A 23238-nucleotide genomic window follows, 5' to 3' on the forward strand; every position below is an offset into this window, starting at 1 on the left:
TCCCAATTTGTTTATGGTATCATTCTTTATCTTTACATAATATACCCATTTTGATCTTGTGATACAGTGACATAACATGACAGAAAAGGAAAATGATAACTGTTGAATAAAATGTGGGAAAATTGGAACCCTAAAGCCTTGTTGAGTTATAAACTAATCCAACCATTCTAGAGAGCGATTTGGAACTATGCTCAAAGGGCTATAAAATTGTGCATACTCTTTGATTCAGCAATACTAGATCTGTATCTTAAAGAAATAATAAAAAAGGGAAAAGAAACCATGTGTAAAAATATTTATGACAGTTCTTTTGTGGTGGCAAAAATCTTGGAAATTGTGAGGATGTCTATCAACTGGAGGATGGTTGAACAAGTTGTGGCATATGTTTGTAATGGAATACTATTATTCCATAACTAATGATGAAAAGGCAGATTTCAGAAAAACCTGGAAAAATTGAACTGGTGAAATTATACTGAGTGAAGTGAGCAGAATCAGGAAAACATTGTAATAGCAACAATGTATAATGATCAATTGTGACAGACTTACATCTTTTCAGCAATGATCTTAGACAATTTCAAAAGCTTCATGCTGGAAAATGCTATCCACATTTAGAGAAAGAACTATGGAGTCTAAGCATACTATTGTTATTTTTTTTCTTTATTATGCTTTTTTCTTTTGTTCTTATTCTTCTTTCATAACATGACTAATGTAGAAATATGTTTAACATGATTACAATGCATATTTGTATAATCTATATCAGATTGCTTGTTATTTTGGGAAGAAAGGGAAGAAAAATTTGAAACTTAAAATATTACAAAAATGAATGCTGAAAAGATCTTTACCTGTAATTGAAACCTGCCTGTTTGTACTCTTTCGTTATTATCTAATAAGGAATGACTTTTTATCTTAAAAATTTGACTGAGTTCCTTTTATAAGTTTGATGTGAGACTTTTGTTGAAAATACTATTAAGTGAAAAAAGTAAAGGAAATGAGAAGCAGAACAATCTCAGAAAAACCTAGAAATACTTACATGAACTGATACATAATTAATAGTACTGTGTATATAATGTTGTACACAGTAACAACAAGATTATGTGACGATGAACTAACTATGAATGACTTAGCTGATCTTAGAAGTAAAGTGATCCAAGACAATCCAAAAGATGTAATGATGAAATATATTATCCAAAAGTTTACCAAGACTTACACAAACACACATAAAAGATTTTACTTAACATCTTTCATTTGTCATCATCATCATCATCATCCTCTTCTTCTTCCTCTTCCTTTTCCTCTTCCTTCTCCTCCTCCTTATTTTTTCTACTTCTGTTTAAATTCATCTTGGTATAAAACTTAAATATTAGAAACCACTTCTATGTTAATAACAAACTTATAAATTCTCAGTAATCCAATATATTGTTTAGAAATTTCACAATGCTAAGGAATTATTTCCAAGGAGTGATAAGATGTATGACTCAGCTTAAAGTAGGTTCTTGCATGTTTACAAACAAGAAGATATTACAAGGTCTTTTTTTTTATTATCTTTTCCCACACAGTAATCACCAATTTTCTTCTCTTCTTCCATAATTTTTTCAGTACCTACCAAAATCCATCACTCAGTCATGGACTTAACTGGTAGGATTTTTAAAAGTTATTATAGTTTGTCATTCCTTGGGAGGGCTCAAGAGCTTGCTCTGCTTGGTCCCTTAAATAAGCTTTTTTGGGGAAGAAATAAGACAATTTGAATATAATTCAAATTGAACATAATCTATATAAAAATGGTGGGCACATGACAATGTTTGTTTTGCTTATTTTTCTTTTCTGTCTTTATTTTATGTTTTTTCTTATTTTCTATTTAGTTTTATCAATTTTATATATATGCATCTATATTTGTATACATTTATTCCACACATATGCACATGTATGAATATGTATATATACATATATATTATATAATAGCATTTCATTTTCAAAATATATGCAAAGATGGTTTTCATTCACCCTTGCAAAACCTTTTGTTCCAAATTCTCTTCCCTCCCTTCCTCCTCCTTCCCCCCTCACTCTCTTTCTTTATCTCAGAAAGAGTTAATAACAGGCAGGCCATCTTCAAATGCTACTTCTAATTTTTTCTTGCTCTTTGAAATTTCAAAGACATCATCCCCCCTCACTTCTATATAATCAGTGAGATGACATTCATTTTTTAACTGTAAAATAATAAATCTCATTCTGAAGGGTGGAATGTGCTCTTAGTTAGAATGCTAACCCAAAACTTGGTAAAAAATATTTTGGCATTTATAAAAACATTCAAACCACAATTTAGAGATTCACAGTAGAAAATATATACTTTAGTTTCAAACTGAGCTTCTAATTAATTTGCAATGTAAAAAAAGTTTATAAAGGGAGAAGATCTCCTTACTTTTATGTGTTTTTCCCTAATACTCCCCAAATTTGGCCATGTAAAAGGGAAACAAAAGTACATAGATCTTCCCAGATCTATAGAAAGATCATATTTTTTTTTCAGGAAAAAGATTAGTTTACAAGATACAGAGAGATTAATTAGCCAAAGTATGTGTTCCATGCACACAATTGTAGGCACACAGATTCTGACCCCCTCCCCAATAGTATTATGTGTAAAGACAGTTTTTTTTAACATTTATTTCTGTAGAATTTTGTTTCATGTATGTATGTACTTCCTCTTCCTACCCCTACCCTTACCCCAAGATAGCAAGCAATTCAATACAGATTCAATATGTATATCCTAAACAGATTTCCATATTTGTCACGTTGTACAAGAAAAATCAGACCAAAAGGGGAAAAAAAAAACATGAGAAAGAAAAAGCAAACAAGCAAAACAAAACAAAAAAAATGGTGAAAGTACTATGCTTTGATTCACATTCAGTCTTTGTACTTCTCTCTCTGGATTTCATTTTCCATTCCAAGTCTATTGGAATTATTGTGGATCACCTCTTTACCAAGAAGATCTAAGTCTATCATAGTTGATCATCTTGCTATTACTGTAGATATACAGATTCTGAGAGACACACAAACACAAGCAAAAATACACAAACCAACCAATAGCTATGAAACAGTGAACCAAGTATCTCCTTACTATGAGACTTTTTACCTTTTGAATATTTACTTCTCCTTCTCAAATAAGAAGCAAAATAAATAAACATGTTGTTCTGTTTGTTCCTTATTAGACATCTCCAGAGTTATGCATACAGCCTTAAGAATTATTACCCTTCAAAACTGTACCTTGTCTTGTTTTTCATATATTCATATCTTCTATTTCTTTTACCAATAATATTCCAAATAATCTTCTCCTTACTGAGTTTTTCTTTCTCTTTCTCATTGTCCTCTGACTCAGTCAAAAAGACATATGAAGGGAAAGAGGGAGGAAGGGAGGTCTTCAATTAAGCAATACAAATAGCTAAGCTGATATGCTGCAAGTTTCTCAAGGTACAAGTTGATAAGAACTTTACAGGCATCCCTGTACTCACAGTAGAAATCTAGTATACTGGTCACCCCTCTTCCCAAAGAATGTGACTAAGTAGGATTTACTCTTACAGACTTCTCTTCCTAAATCCATTTCTTCAGTACTATGCCAGCTATAACAATTAAAAGGTGACAGATCTGTTCTGCCCTGATTATGCCAATTGCAGCGTGGCAGACTATCATAAGGGACAGTTTCACCTCCAAGAGAATGCTGAAATACCAAAGAAAGAGGAGTAGTTTATGCCAGCATGAAAGTAAATAGATTTTACAGTAAAGCTTACTAAGATTGGTACTGACTGATCTCCACACTACATCAAGGCAAAGAAGATCAGGGATGACCTAAAGTGACATGCTAGTTTTCTCGTGGGATAGGACTATTTTTTTTATTTATATTATTTATCATTTTCAAGGTCATGTTCCCACATTTGTGCTCCCACTATAGGCACATTTTCATTCCAATTTTGTCATTTTCGCTTTTACAGATACTAAATTTATGCAGAATATCTGTTTTGTTATTTTGCCCTTTCAAAGCAAGAATAAGCAATAAGAATAAAATAGCACTTAGTTGTTATGGATGTGCCCATGCTTTTTCTCCATATGGAAAAAGATATTGTTATCAGTGATATAATGATTATGACGACTCATGTGGTCTTCAGACATCTACAAGTAGAGGGGTCCTGAATCCATATGAGTGGAGCTTTTTATGTACTTAGATAGCTTTCAAGGGAGGTAGGGATCAAAAAGTTCTCAGGAGTAGCTTTGTCCTTTTTTAAGGAAAAACTAATCTTTACAAAATGAAGAACCTTAGAGAGAAGACAAATTTCCTCTCTCCCTCCCCCCTTCTCTGCTTTCTAGTAAAAGTGAAAGGTTTTTTTTCTTGAAAAACAAAACAAAAAAACTCCTGAGTCTGGTTTCCTCAATTCTAGAACTAGCAAACTATTAAAAGTTATTTAAAGCTTTTAAAGGAGTGGCAAATGTTTTTGTTTAACCAATAGCTGTTCCCTTCTTGACCCAATTAAAAAAGTTTTACACCTCATAAATAAAATCCATAACATAAATGCATCTTATCATCATTAAACCTTCATCTTGAATGATTACCTTATTATGCAATTGTAGGAAAAGTTTTAACATCTGCTTTACATTTTGTGATTATATTCTAGACCTTTTGTGATTATATTACTTGAGATATAGATGAAAACTCTTTTTTATGTAACACTGGACGTTTTGCAAAGGAATATACTTCAAAAGATAAATATATATATATATATAGTGTATATATATATATATATATATATATATATATATATATATATATATATATATATATATATACACACAAGTACTCCTTTAACATGTGGGAGGCATAATTCTCTCTGCCCCTACTTCCCATCTCAGACTCTGAGGAGGGGAAGGGACAAGGAATTAGGTTCATAGTTTAGTTCAGTTCCTTTGGGGTCCTCAAACTTTTTAAATAGGGGGCCAGTTCACTGTCCCTCAGACTGTTGGAGGGCCGGACTATAGTAAAAACAAAAACTTTGTTTTGTGGGTCTTTAAATAAAGAAACTTCATAGCCCTGGGTGAGGGGGATTATCATTCTCAGCTGCCGCATTTGGCCTTCGGGCTGTAGTTTGAGGACCCTTGCTAGAGCATAGTACCAGTTCTAAGTAAAAAAAAAAATCTTAGACTTGCAGCCCCTCGCTTTCTCAAAGTTTCTTTACCCAGCTGGCATTCTGGGCCTACTTGCAAACCTAGCTCCAAAATCTTCATGGCTCCAAGGCTCCATAGCTGAAACTCCTGGTCCATGAGAATAATCCTCACACCCCAAACTGAGAAGAATAAGGCAGATCAGAAAGCAACAACAAAATAATATCCCCAGACCCATTTCTTTAGGAAAAGGATAAAAGGCAGAAAAATATTCCCTGTTTCAGTTCATGATGAATATAGTGGGCACAGAAAAAAGCATAACAAAAGAATGGTAAAAAAAGATCCTGTGTCATCAGTTTTAAAGATATAGGCAACTAATCAAAGTATGCCACTCACATCACATAATAGGGGACCCAGAAGGTTCCATTTTAGACAAATTATGTATGTTCAAAGACCCTTCAAGGTTGGCACCAGGTTACACTTACATATGAAAGACTGCAAAAATATAATTGGAAAAACAACAACAACAAAGAAACTGAAAATTATGAAATTATAATGATCAAGCTTGGTCCCAAAGGAGAGATATGGGAATAAATGTACCTCCTTTTTTTTTTTTGCAGAGTTGAGTAGTTATGGATATAGAATACTACATATGTCAGATTTCACTTATGTGTTGATTAGTTTTGCTTCACTTTTTTTGTTTTTCTTTTTTATTCTTTGCTATGAAGGATGATTCTATGGGAGAGTTTAAGGAAAAGCTTTATTAGGAAATAAAGATTATATTAAAAAATTAAAAAAACTAATTACCCTGTGACTGTTCTTTGACTTTTTGCCTTGGGAAATTCATCTATTAATTTGAGCATGGAGCAGGAGAGACAGATGTTCCTTTTTTTCTTCTCATTCTGTCATCTTTCTAGCACTCATCTCTCCTCTTAAAAATTTACTTTTATACTAAAATTATTTTCAGGATATGGGGCAGCTTAGTGGTGAATATTTATAGTACTAATCCTGGAGTCAAAAAGACTTAAATTCAAAGTCCAGCTCAGCCACATATTAACTATATTACCTTAGGCAAGATTAAATCTCTATTTTCCTCAATTCCCTCAACTATAAGTGGAAGTAACAGTAGCATCTATCTCCCAAGGTTGCTATGAATATCAAATGTGATTATAATTGTAAATTGCTTAGCATAGTATCTGTCATATAGTAGGGACTATATAAATGACAGCTATTATTATTATTACTATTATTTTTATTATACCCATTTCTCATTGAACACTTCATTGTAACAATGATTAACATTTAAGAAAAACAAAACTGACAAAAAGACTGAATCTAACAGTTTATGCCGCATTTTGCCTTTTTGTCCTCCACTTCTTTTTTGGCCATGTATTTTAACTCTATGGAGAGAGGGACTAAAGTTAGATTAGGATAGGATTAGAATATCTATTCCATGTTTTCATCGCTTTTATATTCTCTACAGAGATTCTCAACCTTTTAAAATAGGGGGCCAGTTCACTGTCCCTCAGACTGTTGGAGGGCCAGACTATAGTAAAAACAAAAACTTTGTTTTGTGGGCCTTTAAATAAAGAAACTGCATAGCCCTGGGTGAGGGGGATAAATGTCCTCAGCTGCCGCATCTGGTCAGCGGGCTGTAGTTTGAGGATCCCTGCTCTATATCTTTCCCCTAGATTCGCTTACTTTATTCCACATCAGTTCAAACAACTCTTCTCATGTTCTATGAATTCCTCATATTCATTATTCCCTATGGCATAATTTTCCATTATATTAATATACCACAGGTTGGTGAACAATTCTCCAATTGCTACCTTTATTTTTTGCCCCACATTGTGCTGCTATGAATATACATATGTATATGTATATATATATATATATATATATATATATATACATATATATGTAGGTATATGCATAAAAATACATACATACATACATACATATGCCCATATATAGTACTTTTCTTTCTGTTCTGTTTTTGATCTGATTGAATATATGCTAAACCATGGGGTCACTGAATCAAAAGGTATGAACAATTTACAGCCTTTTCACAGAATTCCAATTTTTGTTTTCTTGAAATAGTTGGACTAATGGATACATACCTTCATCAATGGACTCTCTAATATACTGTTGGGATAATTGTGAATTTTATTTTCTGTCCAGTTTATATTCAAGAATGGAATGGGCCATTACACACACAAAAAAGAATGATTTTATTACAAATAATAAAACACAATTCACAAAATAGAATTTCTTCAATTACTGTAAAGATAGCTTTATTGTATTACAATTCCATTCATTTACATGCACTATTTTCCCAACTTTGACCTGTTCCAATATGTTAAGGAGGAATGAATTAATGAATAAACTTATTGAGCACTTAACTATGTTTCTAATCATAACAGATACAAATAAAAAACTAAACAGTCTCTTCTTACCTCTAATTGAAAGAAACAATATACATTAGAGAATTCAGAAGCAAGATAGATGGAAAGGCTTGAAAATCCATTGGGTGCATTATTGTGCTCAAGGATCTGGAGAATGTTGCAGCAGGACAGATGGTAAGGCCTAGATTATCTAAGGATACATACAGTGGCAGGGCAGATGGCAAATTTGATCTATTTTGATTTCAAATCATTTTTAAATAAGTTCTTCAGGGGCAAAACTTGGTTGAACTCATTAAGTGAGTTCTCTTAATATGCCCGGATTTCAAGGGAAGTACCTTACTAGCTCCTTGTAAAGCTGATAGAATAGAAAACAAGAAGTTCATTTTGTCTGTACTAGCCATTAGTATAGACAAGGGATACAAGGATGAATTGCCCATATAAAGAATATTTAAAATTTTTTATTTAATATTTTTCTCCAGTTACATTTAAAACTATCTTTTTTCATTTTTTAAAGGATTTTTGAGTTCCACATTCTTTCCCTTATCCCCATACACAATTAAGAAACCACATGTGGATGCCCATCAATTGGAGAATGGCTGGATAAATTGTGGTATATGAATGTTATGGAATATTATTGCTCTGTAAGGAATGACCAGCAGGATGAATACAGAGAGGCTTGGAGAGACCTACATGGACTGATGCTAAGTGAGATGAGCAGAACCAGGAGATCATTATACACTTCGACAACGATATTGTATGAGGATGTATTCTGATGGAAGTGGATTTCTCTGACAAAGAGACTTAACTGAGTTTCATTGGATAAATGATGGACAGAAACAGCTACACCCAAAGAAGGAATACTGGGAAATGAATGTGAACTATTTGATTTTTGATTTTCTTCCTGAGTTATTTTTACCTTCTGAATCCAATTCTCCCTGAGCAGCGGGAGAGCTGTTCGGTTCTGCAAAGTGTATTGTATCTAGGATATACTGCAACATATTTAACATATATAGGACTGCTTGCCATCTTGGGGGGGGGAGGAGGGAGGGAGGGGAAAAAACGAAACATAAGTGATTTCAAGGGGTAATGCTGTGTAAAAATTATCCTGGCATGGATTCTGTCAATACAAAGTTATTATTAAATAAAATTAAATTAAAAAAAAAAAACATGATGGAGGGCTTAAGAAACAAAAAACAAAAAACAAAAAAAAACAAAAAAGAAACCACATGTGAAATTATGTAAAACATTTCCATAAAAATCTAGCTGTGAAGGAAAACATAGATGTCTCACCCTAAGGAAAATAAAAAAAAACCTTCAAGAAAAATTAAGTTAAAAATAAAGAGAGAGAGAGAGAGAAAATAGAGAATGTTTCAAGTTGTAATCAGACTCGATCAGTTCCTCGTCTTGGTATGGGTAGGATTTTTCATCATAAATCCTTCAGAGCAATTGTGGATGATTATACTACTAAAAGTAACAAACTCATTTACAGCTGATCATTCTAGAACATTCCTACTTTGTATACAATATATTTTACTTTGTTCATGGAAGACTTTCCAGGGTATTGTTTTTGTTTTTGTTTTTTTTTTTCCTAAGAGCCTCCTGCTCATCATTGCCTAGAGAACAATAATATCCCATCAGAGAAATTTGCTTCAAAAATGTTACTAATGCTAATTGTATTTCTCACCATTTATTCTCTCTTTCCTTTCATCCTGTCCCTTCTCAAAAGTATTTTGTTACTGATCACTCCCTCCCCCAATATACCCTCTCCTTTATTGCCCATCCACACTTCCCATATCCCATTTACCTCCAAATTTCCTACAGGGTAAAATAGATTTCTATACTCCTATTGAGTATTTGACCCAATTCTGATGGGAGTTAAGTTCACTCACTCACCCTCTTCTTTCCCTCTTCCACTCCACTATAAAATCTTTTTCTTGCCTTTTTTTTTGTGGCAGATAATTTGCACCATTCCACTTCTCCCTTTCTCTTTCTCCCAGTACATTCCTTTCTCACCCCTTAATTGCATCATTAAAAAAAAATATTATCCCTTCATATTCAACTCCTTCTGTCTATATACACTCTTTCTAATTATCATAATAATGAGAACATTTTAATGAGTTACAGGTATCATTTTCCCATGTAGAAATGTAAACATAAACTTTATTAAATATATCACTTTATGTTATCACTTTCCTGATTACTTTCTTATGCTCCCCCCTAGAGTCCTGTATTTGAAAATCAAATTTCCCATTCTGTTCTGGTCTTTTCATCATGAATGACTACCTTTTCCTTGGAAGGATTATACTCAGTTTTGCTGGGTAGGTGATTCTTGGTTGCAGTCCTAGCTTAATTGCTCCCCAGAATATCATATTCCAAATCCTCTGGTCCTTTAATGTAGAAGCTATTAAATCTTGTGTTAAAAGTATCTATTTTCAAAAATAATTTTGTATTAAAGGAACCTGGTCCAAAATTTTCTTTAGATCAGAAAAGGTTGTTCACATGGCTTTTTACTGGAATATTGATGCTAGTTTTATAACAATTTTATAATATCTAAATTTTACCTTCCAGAAATGGAGGGGAGTACTTTATGAATTGAGTAATTGAAATAATACTTTAAGTTAAGTGATAAATGGGTAGCATACAGAAAAAGTCTATCTGCTCATAAAGATATATACTACTTAAGAACTTTAAGCTTTAACTTTTCTGAATAATATACATATTTTTAAAAATCCAACTTCTGCACATTTTAAATGGAACACACAACTTGATTTAGAAATGTAGGTGCAACAATTTGTGTTCCTTGTTTTTCTTTTTTTTGGATATTCAAATGGAAACTTGATTTTTTTTCTAATAGTATTTACATGTAAAGATAGTTTTCAACATTTATAAGATTTTTAAGTTCTAAATTTTTTCTCACTTCCTCCGATATAGGTTTTACATGTACAATTATATTAAATATATTTCCACATTAGTCATGTTGTGAAAGAAGAACAATAACAAAAGGGAAAAAAACCACAAGGAAAAAAAAAGTGAAAATATTGTGCTTCGATCTGCATTCAGATTCCACAGTTCTTTCTTTAGATGTGGTTAATATTTTCCATCATAAATCTTTTTGAATTGTCTTAGATCATTATATAGCTAAGAAGAGCTATCAAAACGGATCATTACACAGTCAATATCAATATAAATCTTTCTAGGTTTTTCTGAAATCTATCTGCTTTTCATTTCTTATAGCACAATAGTAATCTACCACATTCACATACCACAATTTATTCAGCCATTTCCCAATTGATGGGCACCCCCCTAAATGCTAATTTTTTTCTACCACAAAAAGAGCTAATATAAATATTTTTGTATATGGATCCTTTTCCCTTTTTTATGATCCTTTTGGGGTACAGACTTAATAGTAGTATTGCTGGATCAAAGGGTATTCAAGTTTTATAACCCTGTGGGCATAATTTCTAGAATGGTGGGATCATTTCTCAATTCCACCAATAATTCATTAGTGTTTTGATTTTCCCATATCATCTTTAAATTTTATCATTTTCCTTTTCTGTAATATTAGCTAATCTGATAAATGTGAGGTAGTGCCTCAGAGTTGTTTTAATTTGGATTTCTTTAATCAATAATAACTTAGAGCATTTTTTCATATGACTATAGTTTCAATTTCTTCATCTGAAAATTGCTGATTCATATCTTTTGACCATTTATGAAATGGGGAATGATTTATATTTTTACAATCTGACTCAGTTCTCTATATATTTTAGAAATGAGGCCTTTATAAGAAAAACTGAATGTAAAAATTATTTCCAGCTTTCTGTGTTCCTTCTAATTTTGGTTGCATTGGTTTTGTTTGTGCAAATCCTTTTTAACCTAATGTCATCAAAATTAGCCATTTTATATTTCACAATGTTCTCTATCACTTGACTGGTTATAAATTCTACCCTTCTTTTTCTTCCCTGACTTCCCCCCTCTCTCTCATCCCTCTTTCTCCCATTTCTCATCTCTTTCTTATCTCTCTCTCTGTAGGAGAACATGTTAATAGTACATATTCCAAGAATCAAGACTGATTATTTGTATTTAATCTAAGTTTAGCTGACTTTTCAAATTGTTGTTAATGTTATTTTATGTACACACCCCGACACACCTATATATATATAATTATTCTCCTGGGTCTTTTTTTTGCTTTTCAATGGTTCATAAGAATCTTCTGATGCTTTTCTGAATTCTTCATATTAATGATTTTTGATGTCATAGTAACATTACATTATATTTATATGATATAATATATTCAACCATTAACTAATCATTTGCTAGCCAATTTCATTCTAGTCCAGGTGTTGGTTTTTATATAGTCCTTGAACTAAGAATGGTTTTATATTTTTAAGTGGTTGAAAAAATCAAAAGAATATTCTGTGACACGTTAAAATTTATATGGAATTCAGGTTTTAGTATGTGTAAATAAAGTGTTACTGGAGCGCACTACCTCACACTAGCATATTGTCTAAGGCTGCTTTTTCACTACAACTAGAGGAGTGGTTGTGACAAATATAATAACACTCTCATCTCTTTACACCACTGCTTGGAGTGCTATATATCACAGTAACTCAGTTATAACTTGAGTGTCTTCAATGCCATGCATATCAAAATCTTTTATTATTTTATTTTTAGTGCATACCCATCAGGTCACAACAAGAAGAGAAAGGGGACTTGGAAGTTTGCATTTTAAGATACAGTGAAGTGTGGATAATTTTTTTTTTGTCAAATTGGATGGCAAAGCTGTGTGTTCATTATGTAGTAACACTGTGCTATGCTAAAAGAATACAATATACATCAACATATCTGACTAGGAACTCTTCATAAAATTCCCAATTCAAAGGAGAGCAATGGTAAGAAAAATCAGAAAATTTAAAATGGAATATCTCATCATAGTAAAATTTCTTCACAAAAGTGAAAAAAAAAATGAAGCTGCAATGAAAATATTTTTGAGTGACTTATTTGTTAACTAAGCAAGGAAAGGATGGTGAATTAATTAAATAATATTTGATTGCAACAATTGAAGAAATCTATCCAAAGAACTTATGTAAGACAGTCTTTTGGTTCAACTAAAATCATATGCTTGTAAATTGATACCAACATTTCACAGTCCCTCCCTGTGTGAAATGACCTTTTCAAATATGATATATATAAAATTTCATTATAAATCAGCATTAACAGATGGACATTTACAATCAATTTTGATGATAAGGAACATTCACTGTAAAGCCTAATTAAGGAAAATATTCTCCTCCCCTCCATACACACACAAAATAATTCCAATCTTCTTATTAGTAGATCTATATTATAAAACTTATACTTGATTTATTATCATTATATTTTGAATTTAATAAATAAAAAAATTGTGAAAATTTGTTGTGGGAATTTCTCTTAAGTAGATATATATCCTCCCTGTTGCCTTTTCATTCACAAGGCATATACTATTTACTATCTAACCTTGTAAAGCCTGCTGAGTCCTGTTCTAGACTTTTATAGTAAACACTGCAATTAATATTTTGTATGTATTGTAGCTTTTTCCTCCTTGGCTCTACTTTTCCATGAGAATCTATGACAATATGTAAATAGCAATTTGCAACAATAAAATCATTAATAAAGCTATTGCTGATAATAGTGCTATATACAATAATTGATTTTGAATATTAGCATGAAACATTTTTATTCATGTACATCTGATTTCTAATGGTGTATACGTCTACTAGTACATAGGAGAGAAGATAAAGGATTGCTAATCAGAAGGATGAATATATCCAACTTCTCCCAGTTGGTGTGGTTTTTTTGTTTGGTCAATATCAGAGATCTGAAGCCATTGGCTTCAGCAGATCTAGGCATCAATTTTCCCACTTAAAGGTGAGATTATGAAGAAAATAAATAGGCCTTAAGTGTGCATTTTGTGCCAAGTACTCTGCTAAGTATTTTACAGATACTCTTATTTAATCCTAACAACAATCCTATTGAGAAAAATGAGATCAAATGATTTGTTAAGATAGCTACTTAAGTGTTTTAGGCCATATTTGAACTCAAAACTTCTAGAATCCAGCCCCAGTACCCAGTGCTTAGTTGCCTTTGTGATAAGGCTTAAATGTACCTAAGTTTCTTTTGGTTCTTATTTAGTAAATCTCTGAATTTGAGAAATTATAAAATATTAAATAAATTTTATTTTATTATTAAGTAAAAAAAAAAACGAAATATATTTTCAGTCTAGCTCTGAGCCCTCATACTATATTTTTCCCAGCAGTTTATGTTAGTACAAGTATTTATGTGAGAATACATAGATGCTCATAAACATTATAATTAATACTATAATTATAAAATATATAATAATTGGCTTCTTGGATGAAATTGATTTCTTTTTTAAAAAAATTTATTATAGTTTTTTATTTACAAGATATATATGCATGGGTAATTTTTCAACATTGACAGTTGCAAAACCTTTTGTTCCAACTTTTCTCCTCCTTCCCTCCACTCCCTCCCCTATATAGCAGGTAGACCAATACATGTTTAATATGCTAAAGTATATGTTAAACACAATATATGTATACATATAATTATTTTGTTGCACAAAAAAAATCAGACTTAAAAATAAGGTAAAAATAACCTGAGAAGGAAATCAAAAATGCAAGCAGGAAAAAACAGAAGGATAGGAAATGCTATGTTGTGGTTCACACTCATTTCCCATAGTTCTTTCGCTGGGTGTAGCTGGTTCTCTTCATTATTGAACAAATGGAACTGATTTAGTTCATCTCATTGTTGAAGAGAGCCACATCCATCAGAATTGATCATCATATAGTATTGTTGTTGATCTCCTGGTCCTGCTCATTTCACTCAGCATCAGTTCATGTAAGTCTTTCCAGGTCTTTCTGAAATCATCCTGCTGGTCATTTCTTACACAACAATAATATTCCATAACATTCATATACCACAATTTACCCAACCATTCTCCAATTGATGGGCATCCATTCAATTTCTAGTTTCTAGCCACTATAAAAAGAGCTGCCACAAACATTTTGGCACAAACAGGTCCCTTTCCCTTCTTTAAAATCTCTTTGAGATATAAGCTCAGTAGTAACACTGCTGAATCAAAGGGTATGTACAATTTCATAACTTTTTGAGCATAGTTCTAAACTGTTCTCCAGAATGGTTGGATGCATTCACAATTCCACCAACAATGTATCAGTGTCCCAGTTTTCCTACATTCCCTCCAACATTCACCATTATCTTTTCCTGTCATCCTAGCCAATCTGAGAGATATGTAGGGGCATCTCAGGGTTGTCTAAATTTGCATTTCTCTGATTAATAATGATTTGGAGCATTTTTTCATATAAGTAGAAATAGTGTCAATTTCGTCATTTGAAAATTGTCTGTTCATATCCTTTGGCCATTTATCAATTGGAGAATGCCTTGATTTCTTATAAATTAGAGTCAATTCTCTATATATTTTGGAAATGAGATCTTTATCAGAACCTTTGACTGTAAAAATGTTTTCCCAGTTTATTGCTTCCCTTCTCATCTTGCCTGCATTAGTTTTGTTTTTTTTTTAAACTTTTTAATTTGATATAATCAAAATTTTCTATTTTGTGATCAATAATGATCTCTAGTTCTTCTTTGGTCACAAAGTCCTTCCTCCTCCATAGGCCTGAAAGGTAAACTAGCCTATGTTCTTCTAATTTATTTATAATCTCATTCTTTATGCTTAGATCATGAACCCATTTTGACATTATCTTGGTGTATGGTGTTAAATGTGGGTCAATGCCTACTTTCTGCCATACTAATTTCCAATTTTCCCAGCAGTTTTGTCAAACAGTGAATTCTTATCCCCAAAACTGGGGTCTTTGCGTTTGTCAAACACTAGATTATTATAGTTATTGACTATTTTGTCCTGTTAACCTAACCTATTCCACTGATCAAGTAGTCTATTTCTTAGCCAATACCAAATGGTTTTGGTGACTGCTGCTTTATAATATAGTTTTAGATCTGATACAGCTAGGCCACCTTCATTTGATTTTTTTTTTCATTAGTTCCCTTGCAAGTCTTGACCTTTTGTTCTTCCAGATTAATTTTATTGTTATATTTTCTAGGTCATTAAAATAGTTTTTGGGGAGTTTGATTGGTATAGTACTAAATAAATAGATTAGTTTAGGTAATATTGTCATCTTTATTATATTCACTCGATCTTCCAAGAGCACTTAATATTTTTCCAGTTGTTTAGATCTGACTTTATTTGTGTGGAAAGTGTTTTGTTGTTTTGCTCATATATATATAGTTCCTGTCTTTCCCTTGGCAGATAGATTCCCAAATATTTTATACTATTTAAATGGAATTTCTCTTTGTATTTCTAGCTGTTGGATTTTGTTAGTGATGTAGAAGAAGAAATTGATTTCTTTAAAGAAAATTGTAAAACATAAAACAGATCATAGGTGAACAAAGACTAATAAAAATGGATTCATTTATTATCAGAGAGATAGAGGTGGGAAGAAGCATAAAATGAATTGTGCAATTCACTGAATTCTGTTTCCACAGCCTTTGTAGAACAACAGTCAGTCTGACTTCTAGTTATCCCAGATCACATAGCCTAAACTTCTCTCATCATTGCTGAAGCTGCTTGGGCATAGAGGCTGTTACAAGCTTGGGTGGGTAGCTCTCATCTCCTTATGCCATTTTGGTTTCACACACCATCTTTACTTGTCATAGTGTAATTGAAGCTCCTCGGTTTAGCACTGCCAGTAGTCCTTACATCCTCCCCACAGCATGTTTGTTTGCTTCTCACTTCTTGTTAAGTTTCAGTTCTCTCTTTCCCTCACAATGGGGGTAAGGATGGGAAGAGAGGAGGGAGAGAGGCACAATTTCAAAACATAGAGCCTCATGTAGTCCCCCCCCCCAAATTGGCAACCCAAATTATGAACCCGATTTTCTAAATATTTATCCAATAGTATTCTCATAATGACCTTTCTCCCTACCCCTACTTCCTTCTGTAACAATGTGGTACAGGGGGTAGGAGGGAGAGGCCAGCTGTGGTAGAGAAATTCAATGCTCAGAATTGGAGAAATGCCAAGGTAGAATGGCAAAACTGATCACTGCTCATCTATTGTACCTTGAGATGGGCAACATGCAATAAGAAGAAGTTTAAAAGAAGTGTAAGAAACATCTGTTTTTGCCCCAAGCCATGTCCCAGTGGCTGTGGAGGAGTGAACATGCTAATTCCACCCAGATTCCTAATCTCTATCTCCTTGCCACAGGTCCCAAGTGCTAAATTCTTGTACTCAAGAACAGCTTTCCTGGTTCTGTGAATCAAATAGTGAATCCAAATTCCATTTGATTGGAAAGGAGGGGTTGCCAATGTTTCCTTTGCAATTCAGATGAAGTAGAATTTGTATAAGGGAATAGGCCTATGAAACCTACTAGTTGTTTTTTTTTTTTAAAGAAGTATAAAAGATCAGAGACTAATATGGCCCTAGATACTTGGGAAAAAAAGTATACCGTGGTACTCTATAAACTTCTCTATAGAGCTTGGCCTCTGGTTTAAAAATAATTTGCATCATTTGCTGGGGCAGAGATGTATTAAATAGCAGTCCTAAAAGGATCTAAAAAAACTCTAGGAATTGAGGAAACTTGAGGAGAGTTAATTAGGTTGAAAGACCATTGTTGGGACAGATCAAGAAAGCTTTTAGGGCAACACTGATATGGAGAAAGAAACTCTGATCTTCACTTCTTGTTGGAGCTCTCACAGACCTGTATTCTAAGTCACAAAAATTGTACAGGTTTCTGGAGAAAAGTGGTACACTTTTCTTGCAAGTTCATTGTATGTTCTTTACTGTGTAAAGAATCTTTTTCTATTCATAAGGTATGTGGTTCTCATACAGACCTCTTTCTCTCTCTCTCTCTTTTTTTCTCTCTCTCTCTCTTTCTCTCTCTCTCTCTCTCTCCTTCTCCCTTTCTGTATACTTATACACATACATAAATGTGTGCATGTGAGTCTATATATGTATATGTGTATTATGTGTATGTGTGTATAGATGTATTGTGTCTCTATCTATAGATCTATATGTATATAAATAGATATATAAAAATGTTCACATGAGTTGGTTATCTAAACGCAACTTGAAAGAAATCATGAATAAATATTTCTAGAATCTCTCATATTTTTTCCCAAGGGAAAAATTGATTCCTACCCAGAGAAGAGGCATTGCTCTAAAGGGTCAATGAGCTGACTATTCTGTCTCCTCAAATGTTATTATATCTATATGGCCTATTATTAATACTATATACTCTTTTAAATATTGCTAGTCTAGGGAAATAATTTCTTTCTTAGATCCCATCTAATTCCCCAGTCACTATTCTTTAAAGAGGAAAGACTGCAATTAATACCTTCTTATCGCTTTCTCTCTATCTTTTTCATGTATATATGTATGTATCTATATATGTATACCTATGTGTACATACATACATATGAATATATAAGTATTCTCTTAAATGTTCTAAATTTCTCTCGGGTTTATTAATATATTACATAATTTTATATATGTAGTATTCACAAGAGTTACCTAAATTCTTTCTAAATACATATGTGTAATATATTTTATATGTAGCATTAATTTCTCTGGGTTCCAAAGACACCTAAGTTATACTGATTATAATTAAGTCCATTTTCCTTAATTAAGCATTTTCCTTACTTTTTCTCTTATCATTTAAAAGAGGAAATAGAAAGGCAAGTTAAAATTTGCCAAATGTGCTACTTTTAGTATGATAAGATTTCCAATAAAGCCCATCTTCTTGCCTTAAAAAAAAAAAACCCAACAACCAATTCTGTATGAGAAACGTATCCTTTTAATATCCTTCTAAGCTCCCTATAATCTATTCCTTCAGCAACAATTTATCTTTATCTAAATTTCGGTCTTTAAGGGTCTCCAGGGGACTATGGAAAGATAGACATACAAATATACTGTTGGAAGAGGTATGAATTAGTCTGCGCATTTTGGAAAACAATTTGAAACTATTAAAGAATAGGAAATAAACTAGATATATCCTTTGATCCAGTGGTAACACTATTGATCATATACCACAAATAGATCTAAGACTGAAAGAAAAAGTGCCACCTATAACAAAAGTTTTTGTAAACATATTTTTTGTGATAGCAAAAAAAACTAAAAGTATACTGCGTGCCAATCATCTGAGGAATGGATGGACAAAAATGTGGCATATGAATGTAAAGTTATACTGTTGTCTTTAAGGAAGATGCATATGATGGATTCGGTACAACTTGTTATGATGTATCTATTGAGGCAGAGCAAAGTAAGCAGAACAAGAGAAAAATTTACACCATGTCTGCAAGAATGTAAAGGAAAAACAACACTGAAAGAGCTTAAAACTCTGATTAATACAATGAGAAGTCTTGGTTGCAGAAGACTGATGGTAAAGCATATTTCTTTCATCTAAAAAGAGAGTTGATAGACCTCAGGTATGAAATGAGGTATATGATATCAGACATAGTAAGTTTTTTGGTTTGTTTTTGCAAAATTAATATGCCTTAATTAATTTAACCCATTTTTTTGGAGTATAATTTGAAAGTTGTGCCCAGGAAGATCATTTAAAAGGAGGTCCTTGAACCCAGAGCTTTAGTCAGGGATTAACTTTTTTTGATATCATGGAAATCTTTAGCTATCTGGATCCTTGTCAGAATAATGTTTTTAAATACATAAAATAAAATAAATTTCCCTTCAAGGGAAACCAGTCTTGTGATTTTGGAAGGAAATTTTTAAAGTACCTGGACCCAAGTTAGATACTGCCACTGGAATTCATTTCAGACATAACTAGGGCAAAACTCACTTTTTATATCTTTGGAAAGGGCTTGTAGCTAAAAGTCAAGGAAAACAAGAACAAGATGAGAAAGCAATATAGAAGCAAGTAGGGAGGAGAGGAAAATAAAAAAGTAGATGGGAGTTCACAGCTGGGATACTAGAGTTAGAATAATGAGGATCATACTTGTAGAATAATGTATAGGGTAATCCCTAAACTGTGAATCTGGTTGGGAAGAGAGATAGAAGGAAGTGACCTTTCTTGCCCTGCCTTCCCTGTATTCCTCTTTCACCTCTCAGGGTCTGATATATTGCAAGTCATTTACTTATGTAAAACTTCATACCTCCCTCGTGGCTTGGGAGGATTTAAACTTTATTTAAGAATTTAAGAAACAATATAAACTAGAGAAAAATGACAAAGTTTTTGAAGAATAGAAATGCTAAGCAGCAAGCATGTTTTATTTATATCTTTGACCTATAAAAAAAGGAGAAAAACTGTACTAATGCTGAAAGATGAAAGTTTTGATAGAAGCTGATCTGTGTACTTGTAGTTGATTTAGAATAATGGGATAGAGTAGTAGATCAAAATATGTTGATGTGTTACAAATCTAACATATGAAGTCAATCAATCAATAAGTTAAGCACCTTTTAACTGTGCTTAACTCTAGGTATACAAAAAAGGCAAAAAACCCAGTTCTTATTGTCAAGGAACTCACAGTTTAAAGAGGGATTCAATGTGCAAACAACTATGTACAAACAAACTATATACAGGGATAATTTGATGTGGAAGATAGTAAAATTAAACAGGATTGAGAAAGGCTTCTCATAGATAAGATTTTAATTGGTACTTCAAGAAAGTCAGGGAAGCCATGGGATGAAGGTGATAAGGTAGAAAATTTTAGAAATGGACATTAGCCTGCAAAAAAGCTCGGAATTGGAGCTAGACTGTTTTGCTAGAGGAAGTCTAAGAAAGCTAGTGTCTGAATTGCAGAGTACTTGGAGGGGATTAATGTGTAAGACTGTAAGACTGTAAAGTCTGAAAGGGGCCAAGTTATCAAGGACTTTAAAAGCTAAAGAAATAATTTTATACTTGATCCTAAAGATGATAGTGAGTCACAAGATTTTATCAAGTAGCTGATGAAATCATCAAATCTATGCTGTTTGTTGATGTTTAATTGTTTCAATTATGTCTGACTCTTCAGGACTCCATTTGGGGTTTTTCTTAACAGAGATACTGGAATGGTTTGCAATTTCCTTCTCCAGATCATTTTTACAGATGAGGAAACTGAGGCAAATTGCATTAAATGACTTGCTCAGGGTTATACAGTGAGTAAGTGTCTAAGGACAGATTTGAACTCAGGAAGTTGTCTTCCTGACTCCAGGGCATTTATACTAGTAATTGTGTCTAGAAATAGAGAGGTTTCAGTGCTGTGACTCAAATGACCTCCACTTACTCATCTAGAATAAGTTAGTTTTTGCCTCGAACTATCTATGCCCTAACTGGATGCCTCCTCGGCTCCCACATCCGTCATCTCCTGCCCCTCCAGGTCTTGGAGGCCGGCTACAAAAAGTCTTGGACCCTCAAATTCCAAGATGCTCTAGTGTGTTGTGCATTGTAGTAGTAATACTAAGCATTCTTGTAATACTTGAAGGTTTACAAAAGGCTTTACAAATGTCATTACATTTAAACCCTGGGAGGCAGGTACTATTACTGCCTCCGTTTTATAAATGAAAAACAGTAATCAGAGATTAAATGACTTATTTAGGGGGATCACACTGCCAGAAAGTGTCTGAGGCTCAATTTGAATTCAGGTCTTCAGGTTCAGTGTTCTGTGCACTTGAGATAACTCCCTGCCTGGGTCCTGATACTAAGGTACAAAAGCAAATTTCTCTTGACTCATGAAGGCAGCATATGAAAGTATGGGGGAGGGGAGAAACTCAGTGTTGTATCCTAAGGTATTATTACTCACTTCTATTCCCTCCTGAGTCACCAACCTCATTCCATGCATCATCTCTAACTTCTCGTCCCACTCCCCTAACACAGACTGTGCCAAACAACAACAAAGGAGAAACAGAGATAGAACTCCAGAAACTTTGTAAATATAAAGAAATGCCTGGTAACCTAGATCTGGGGTATTTAAATGAACGCTTCCTAAAGTTGAATTCTGAAAACTCAAATAGGTATCTTCAGTCTAGCTTGAGAACTAGTTAAGGACAGCAAAAGGAGAAGAGAGCAAAGCCATTTTAATTTTCACTTACTACGAGTTACAGTAACTGCCCAGAGCACTGAAAAGGAAATCAAGCTCCCCAGCTAGGGGAGAATCCTGGGCTTGACTATAGAGAAAATCCTGCCTCGGTGAGGAGTGAATCCAGACCTACCGACCTTGCAAAAGCTTTGGATAGACAAGTTGACTGACAACTATGTCTGTCTGGCTCTTTAGCACCACCTGCTGTCTACAGTAGGAAGTTAAATTGAATGGTGTCTGGGAAAGTAACCAACCACAAAGTGATAAACAGTATTTAAAAATTAAAAAAAAAAAAAGAAAGAAATCTCTAGTCATGATTCATACCTATTTCCTGTATCCTTTTCCCTGAACTTTTTGAATTAGCTTTCCTAAAATCTAGGAAATATATGCCTGTATTTTTATATCTATAGATTTATATACCAATTTATTTTCCTTTGCTTAGTAATAATTTTATATCTCCTTTATTGGATCTATTTCTTTTGTAGAATTTACCATATTCCATTAGTGAATCATAGCCAACTGAATCTCATTGATAATAATGACATTTTATTTACTTCTTGTGTTTGAAATTTTAAGTGAATTTCATATATATATACACATACACAAGGATTGCTATAAGTATTGCTCCCAACTAGTTTCCCTATATTTTCAAATATTAGGATTGGGAAAGATCTTCTTTTTCTTTCCTTTTTCTATTTTCAAAGTTCTGTCTGTGTGTATTTCCTCTAATCTCCAAAATTCAATTTGAAGTGTTTTTATTCACATCTTTGAATCTTGCCAAACAAATTCTTTCCAATCATCATTAAGTAGAAGGATTCTATTCTTTGACAGAAACCTATCATGATATCTTATTCCACAATCAGGAAAATGAAATCCACCTTATCTATATAACCAACTATTTTCTTCCCCTTTATAATTCGAGTCAAATGAAAGAAGATATGAACATGATATTTGCGTTTCTAAGATCTCCAATTTCTTAAGTGAATTTCAACTCCTTGATACAAGCATTTGGCATTCAAAGTCCTTTATAACCTAACTTCTTCTCGTCTACTATTCCCATCTTCTCACACTACATGCTCTTCAATTCAGTGATACCAATTTTCTTGCTGTAACAGGAACAAGAGGCTTCAATTTTTGACTCCAGGAACTTATTATCATCATCATCATTATTATTATTATTATTGATACCTGCCATTCCTGCTCTCCCTCTATTATTTCTGCCTCCTGCCTTCTCTGGTTTCTTTTAAATTCCAACCAAAATTTCATCTTCTATAGGAAGCTTTTTTCAACCCTTTTAATTCTAGTGCCATCTCTCTGTTGATTATTTCCAATTCATCCTTTATATTGCTTGTTTGTACATCTTTATTTGCTTGTTGTCTCCCTCAATTTCCCTGAAGGCTTCTTTCCATGTATAATGTTAGCACAATGCTTGTTAGTATATAGTAGATACTTAATAATGCTTATTGACTGATTATTATATTCCTCCATCATATCCTAAACACATGTTCTAGAATGGCAGAATTTGCCGCTTTAAGTCTCTATATTATCATTCCTTCCCCAACAGAATCAGAACAGGAACATTAATCAGGAAAAAAACAAATGAGG

Source organism: Antechinus flavipes, chromosome 4 (genome assembly GCF_016432865.1).
Source record: "Antechinus flavipes isolate AdamAnt ecotype Samford, QLD, Australia chromosome 4, AdamAnt_v2, whole genome shotgun sequence".
In the NCBI taxonomy this organism is placed as follows: Eukaryota; Metazoa; Chordata; class Mammalia; order Dasyuromorphia; family Dasyuridae; genus Antechinus; species Antechinus flavipes.